This window comes from Ixodes scapularis, unplaced genomic scaffold, assembly GCF_016920785.2.
Source record: "Ixodes scapularis isolate PalLabHiFi unplaced genomic scaffold, ASM1692078v2 PGA_scaffold0__279_contigs__length_252992795, whole genome shotgun sequence".
NCBI classification, from domain to species: Eukaryota; Metazoa; Arthropoda; class Arachnida; order Ixodida; family Ixodidae; genus Ixodes; species Ixodes scapularis.
In genome coordinates, this window is record NW_024609835.1 from 72247535 (window position 1) to 72254664 (window position 7130).

Genomic DNA, 7130 nt, shown 5'->3' on the forward strand with positions numbered 1-7130 from the left:
AAAAATTATATGATTTTTTTTCTGATATGTTTATTGGACACCTTTTTCATATCAGAACTTATTATTTCATATCAGTTTGATATGCCGCATATCAGTTACACTAGGCTAGGTGGCGCTAGGTACCGCCCAGTTCCATGTGCTGCTTAAAATATATTTATTTACTCACGCCACCATGTAGATACATTACGCATACCACTAGCATCAGTTGAACAAATACATGGAATGCATACACATACACGCCACAACAAACATGAATACAACAGCACACCCAATAACTACTTCGGAGCTCTGCGTTTCCGCCTTTTATACAGGTCGTTTTGTAAGTACGGAGGTTTTCGGTGACCACCTACGCAATAAATAATATTTTCAGCATGTTGGATTTTTTTCAGTACTGTCGTACCTCTGAGAGTATTTAGAACGGCTCAGGGGACGAATCTCTTAATAAAAGGTAAACGCTCATGCCGTAATTATTTGAATGCCAGTAAATCAAGCCGCTCCACTGCGGTTCCAAGCCACGTGTTTGCTTTCCCACGCGGCACGTTGTATACTAAAAAAATTTTATGAATTTATTTCTTATATGTTTATTGGACAAATTCATATCAGTTGGCATATGTTGCATATGAGTTCTTATATGTCGCATATCAGTTTTTGGCTATTTCATATCAGTTCTTATATCGCATATCAGTTTTTGGATATTTCATATCAGTTGGCATATGTTGCATATCAGTTCTGATATGTCGCATATCAGTTTTTGGGTATTTCATATCAGTTCTTATATCGCATATCAGTTTTTGGATATTTCAAATCAGTTTCATATGTCGCATATCAGTTTTTGGATATTTCATATCAGTTCTTATATAGATTCATATACTTTTTTCAGTAGGGTACAGCTGAAACAATTCATAACGGTCACTCCGCTTGCAAAGCCTAATCCACTGATCGTTGCATGCAACAATATTCAAATAACAACGCCCCCAGAAACAAAGATAGGGCACTTAATATAGCTATCTCAAACGAAACTCTGGGGATCACACGCGTTTGAAGCACATCTGCCAAGGGGAAAAGAGGCGTTCAGCCACCCGAATTCTGTCGTAAGAGGTTACTGTTGATCCGTTACAAACTGCGTTGTCAAAATTTTTTGCTTCAATAGGTTACCCTCCAAACGTGCGCCAACAACGCATTAATGTTATTTATTTACGGTGTTTGTGGAGAATAACATAGAGGACGAAAACAGGACGACACGTCCTCTATGTTATTCTCCACAAACACCGTAACTTAACCAGCACGCTCCATTTCCACGAGCGTTATTTATTTATTTTTATTTTTTTTATTTTCAAAATACTGCCAATCCCCATTGAGGGATTATAGCAGGTATGGTACAAATAAAAACAACAGACACAATTTTTGAGGCGCGCGAAAATAAGTGATTCTTAGAAATCGGCACTTCCTTTCATATTGAAACAAACGAAACAGAACATAACAGAAAGAACTAACTGATGAACTTGCTGAGAAGGTCTTGTTCAAGAGCTTGAATGAACGCATCCACATTTTTGTAGCTAAAAAACAGCGGATCAAGGCTGTTCCAATCTCTTACAGCTGAAGGAAAGAAAGAGTACCTAAAAGTATTATTATTGAAAGAGTATTCAGTTAATGTATTGCAGTGTTTATGTCTTGTTGTTCTTGCCTGGGAAAAATTCACATACTTGTTCTTGTCCATTTTAAAGGCGTCGTTTAAAAGGAGATATAAAAGTTTGAGTCTTCCTAGTTTGGCGCGATAAGCAATGGTCAGTAGGCTGGATCTTTTCAGCAATTCTGTAGGGGAATCAAAGCGATCATACTTGTGGTGAACAAATCTTATCGCTTTCCTCTGAACACTTTCGAGGATGTTGACATTGGTTTGCGTATGGGGGAACCAAGCAATGAGTGCATATTCTAATACCGGGCGAACGAGTGTGGTGTATGCGAACAACTTGGTTTCACGACTGGAGTGTTTTAACGTTCTTTTTAGAAAAAATAATTTGACGAGCGCTTTACTAGATACGTATTTGACATGTGCATTCCAGTTTAAATTAGACGTTAACACGACACCTAGATATTTGTATTCAGTGACTCTGCGCAAAATTTTACCGTCTAAGCTGTAAGAAAATTCCAGAACATTTTTTTTCTTATTGGTCAAGCACATACAAACCGTCTTTTCAGTGTTTAAAACCATCTGCCATTCACTGCACCAGTCTGCTACCTTCTTTAAAGATCTGTTTAATATTGCTTGGTCATCTTGGCATGAGATATCGCGATAAATAATGCAGTCATCTGCAAATAACCTTATGTTTGCGTCAGTGCCATCAACCATGTCATTAATGTACAGAAGAAATAAGAGTGGAGCTAGGACAGAGCCCTGTGGAACTCCCGACTCTACTGCAACTGGTTGTGAAACCTGTCCTTCGTAATAAACAAACTGAAAACGATTTCTTAAATACTCCTCTATCCATTTTATTATCGGTCCCTCCCCCATAATATGTTTAAGTTTTTTTACAAGTTTGACGTGCGAAACACGGTCGAAGGCCTTTGATAAGTCTAAGTAAATTACGTCAATTTGTCTTCTATTGTTTACACCCATCGAAAAATCATGAAGTGTCTCGATTAGCTGTGAAGTCGTTGACAAACCTCTCCTAAAGCCGTGCTGGTGTGCATTAAGTATATTATGTTTCTCAGTGAATTCTGTCATAAATTTCAAAATTATGTGTTCCATTATCTTGCAGCAAGTACACGTTAGGGATATAGGTCTGTAGTTAGAAGTTAAAGAGCTATCGCCAGACTTATGAATAGGAATAACTTTTGCGACTTTCCACTCTGCGGGAACCAAAGAAAGACTCAAAGACTTGTTAAAAATTAGCACTAAATACTTGCTTATCCATTCAGCGTATTTTTTTAAAAACATGTTAGGAATTTCGTCAGGACCCGTACCCTTTTTTGCGTCTAAGTCGAGTAAAAGTTTTAGAACGCCTGTTTCTGTAATGTGTAAGCCACCAAGATCTTTATCTGCGTAGGTTTTAGAAGGTAGAGTTAAGTTTTCTTTGCCATTATCAGCTGTGAAGACGGACTTCAAAAAACTGCTGAATTCTTCTGCCATTTTTCGTGCCTCCGAGGCACTTATGTTGGAAGTTTTAGATTTTGTGGGAATTATATGGTTCCAGAATTTTTGCGGTGATGCTTTCATAAAATTGTGGAGGGTAATATTGTAGTATTTGTGCTTTGCTTCTTTGATCTTCAGTTTGAGCAGTCTGGATAGTTCCGATACAGTTGAATTGTGGTTGGTGAGTGGACGCTTTTTGGACGACTTTCTTAGTCTTTTTAGCTTACGCTTCAGGTGAATGATTTCACGTGAAATCCATGGGTTTAGCTTCCTTATCATTTTACGTTTACTAGGAATAAACTTGGTGATGCAGTGATTAATAATTGACTTGAGTTTTTGCCATAGTTCGTCAATACTAATATCAGTTCCATTATAGAGTTCTTGAAAATCGTTAAATTCATGAGCAAGATAAGTTTGAATGCTAGCATCGTCGGCTTTGTAGAAATCGAGCACGTATTTGGCGCAGCCATGGGAGATGGCGGAACTACGAACAGGTACCGTGCATACAACAATTTTATGGTCAGATATCCCCTCCACCACTCCTACGCAAGTTTGAGCCCGAGGAAAGTGGTCACTGAGGAACACTACGTCAAGCAAGCTCCGTGACGATCCCTGCACCCTGGTTGGTTCCCTGACGATTTGGGTTAGATTGAACGCAAATAGCATGTCTATAATAACATCAGCAGTGTCCAGGCCAGGGTGCAGCGAGTCCCAGTTTATTTCGGGCATATTAATATCACCGGTCATGATGATTTTGTCGCTTTTAATATTTGCTAGCATGTAGTCATAGAGGCTATGAAGATACTGTAGGTCAGAGTCTGGGGGACTATAAACAACGCCGACATCAATAGAATAATTTTCAAAGGAGACCTTACACCATAAAGATTCCACGTTTTTTACCTCAGGCATAGGCACATAAGAAAGACCGCCTTTTAAGATGATTGCTACACCACCACCCCTTGTTAATCTATCCTTTCTTAGAATAATGTAGTCTGGTGGCAATATTTCGCTGTCAGATATTAACGGGTGTAGCCACGTTTCAGTTACTGTAACGATTTCTGGATTGTATTCCAAGAGTATAGACACTAGTGCATCTACCTTATTTAGAAGACTTCTTGCGTTTAAATTAAGGACTGTAACATTAGACGGTAAAACACGGTTATCAACTAGGCGTGGTCGGTGACATCGTTTTTTGCTATTAGAACTTTGTCATTTTTATCCTCGTCCCATGCGTACAACTGCCCGTTTACCCTGACCTTATCGAAAGTCAAGAACACTTCGTCGTTTTTATCTCGATTGATTTTAGTGCTTTCCCACAGTTTCTTTCGTATCTGTTGCACGGGGCGTGAAAAATCCTCGCTGATAGAAAACGTTGTCCCTTTCAATTTGAAGCAATTTTTCAGCACTCTTGTCTTATCTCTGCAGTCAAGTAGTTTTAGGATGACAGGTCTAATTCTTTGGTCCGTCTTTTTTCCCAGACGGTGAATTCTTTCGATGCCTGATATCGGCGTGTTAAGAAGCTTTCCGAAGATTTCGTCTGAAACCACTCTTTCAAGTATTGCACTGTTTTCAGTGTCTTTTTCTTCGATTCCGTAGATTATCAAGTTTGCTCTCCTGCTTCGGTTTTCCAGATCGTCTAGCTTTTTAGAAATGGTTTTGATGTTAGCTTCAAGTTCAGTTATTTTTTCTTGACACGCACTGACGGTAGTTTGGAGCGTACTAAAGCTTTCTAGCTTTTGTTCGATGGCTGAGAGTCTGTCATTTTTGTGACCTTTTCGTTCTTTATGTCCTGTATATCTTTAGCAATGGCTTTAAGCTGTTCCATTATAATCTTCATGTCCGGACCAGGGTTAACCTCAACATCACCGCTAAGCAGGAGTAGCATTTTTAAATACACGATCACATTGCACAACAATGAATAACACGACCGTGGGCACGGCAGCAAGATCAGGCACACGTTATTACTACGAAAAGATAGGTAGTAGTGCCTCCTTACCTGTACGATAAAGACGAAAGGGTTTTTAAGCCTCATGTCCGAGAAGCTGCCGTGCCCAGTGTCGTGGTGCCTCCCGCTGCCCGGTTTTATAGCCTCAAACGAAGCTGTCGATGACGATGGCTTGTCGAAGATGGGCCGCGGGTATTCGTTTTGAAGTGGGTGGGTCCGATGCTTGTGACGCTCGCTTGTGTCCGGTTGGTCAAAACGTCTGATGACGGATGCAGACAGCGGGACGTCAGACACCGTAATCTTGCCGAGGGTTGCATCATCCACGCTGATAGGCACCAGCAGAACGTCGAGCAAAATCTGTACGATAAAGACGAAAGGGTTTTTAAGCCTCATGTCCGAGAAGCTGCCGTGCCCAGTGTCATGGTGCCTCCCGCTGCCCGGTTTTATAGCCTCAAACGAAGCTGTCGATGACGATGGCTTGTCGAAGATGGGCCGCGGGTATTCGTTTTGAAGTGGGTGGGTCCGATGCTTGTGACGCTCGCTTGTGTCCGGTTGGTCAAAACGTCTGATGACGGATGCAGACAGCGGGACGTCGGACACCGTAATCTTGCCGAGGGTTGCATCATCCACGCTGATAGGCACCAGCAGAACGTCGAGCAAAATCTGTACGATAAAGACGAAAGGGTTTTTAAGCCTCATGTCCGAGAAGCTGCCGTGCCCAGTTTGAGCAAGCACACCATCCGCTGGAGCCGTGCCCAGTGTGAGCAAGCACACCATCCGCTGGAGCCTAAAAAAAAAAAAAAACATTTAACGGCCAAAAATGACTGCGCAAACACTTTCCGAACTTTTTATGAAAGATCCCAGACGACAATAAAAAGGAATGGGTAATAGTCGCAAACAACGGCGAATAAAACACAGAAGTTAGCACACGACGCCAAGATACAAATCACCCAGCAAGTACATCCTTCAACGGCGATGATCGTTGCGGCGCTAATGGAAAGAAAAAAAGGGTTCGAGGTACACCTAAGCACGTCATGAGTTGTGCATCCGCAAGCACGCACACCACTATTCCGCTCCCTTCTTTCGTCTGCGGCGTACTTGCGTTGTCGGTCAAGCGTTGCGCTGTCCTCGGCGCGCTGACCTTGAGCGTGGAGCGGTGGAGCCGCTGCCTCGTGGGTACGGAGCGCCATGGGATGGCGGTCGTTGAAGCTGACGTGCAGCGGCCAATGGGAGCCTCGTCGACGCGCGCCAGCCAATGGGACCGAAGCCGAAATCCATTAGCTGTACTCCGCTCGCTCCACTGGGATCGCGGAAAGTAGGTGCAGTTTGGCTAGGCTTTTTGTGTGGTTTCATAGCTGGGAGCAGGCTCCACTTGGAGGAAGCAATAAAGGTGCCGTTTGACACAGCTACAAAGCTGATGACGTCGGCTCGCTCCATGGGAGAGTTAATCCGTTCGCATTAAGAAAAAAAAAAGAGTAAAATGGAAAGCAGCCGCAGCTCGGACATCTCACTCTCGGAAGGTGGTCGCCCTCGGTGTTGATTGCACAGCACAGAAGGCGGAAGCAACACGAGAAAACGTACTAATCGAGAAAGAAAGGAGCTTCACGTTTTTTTCTTCTTTCAGTTGCTTGCTACACGTTTATTTATTTGCTTTCGCAGCGTTGGTAGGAACAAAAAACAAATACGGGGAAAGGAATGACGTAAACGAGCCAACATCACCTAGGTCTAAGGACCGTAGCGCTTCTCTCTCTCACTTCAAGGAGCGTCTCCATGAGGAATTTGAACCAGTGGCGTATCAACTTGCTTTTGAGTGGGGGGGGGGGGGGGCAAACGAGCCCTCCTCCCCCCAACCCGGTGCCCTTGGCATCCCTTGGGCGCCGGCGGCGGCCTGTGTTTGCCCTGCCCAGTGGCGGCTCCTTCAGGGGGGGGGGGGGGGGGGGGGGCACGTGCCTTGCCCCCCCCCCCCCCCCCCCCCGGCCCGGGTCGGTACGCCCATGGTCTGAACTGGTAGTGGGCTTCTTCGGAAGGCTCCCGTGAAAGTTGGCTTCTTTG

General features: G+C 43.4%; 1 pseudogene; it reads right to left on the bottom strand.

Annotated features, from left to right (window-relative positions):
- Nucleotides 1-4257: 4257 nt before the first annotated feature.
- Nucleotides 4258-5777, bottom strand: LOC115312653 (annotated as a pseudogene).
- Nucleotides 5778-7130: the final 1353 nt, after the last annotated feature.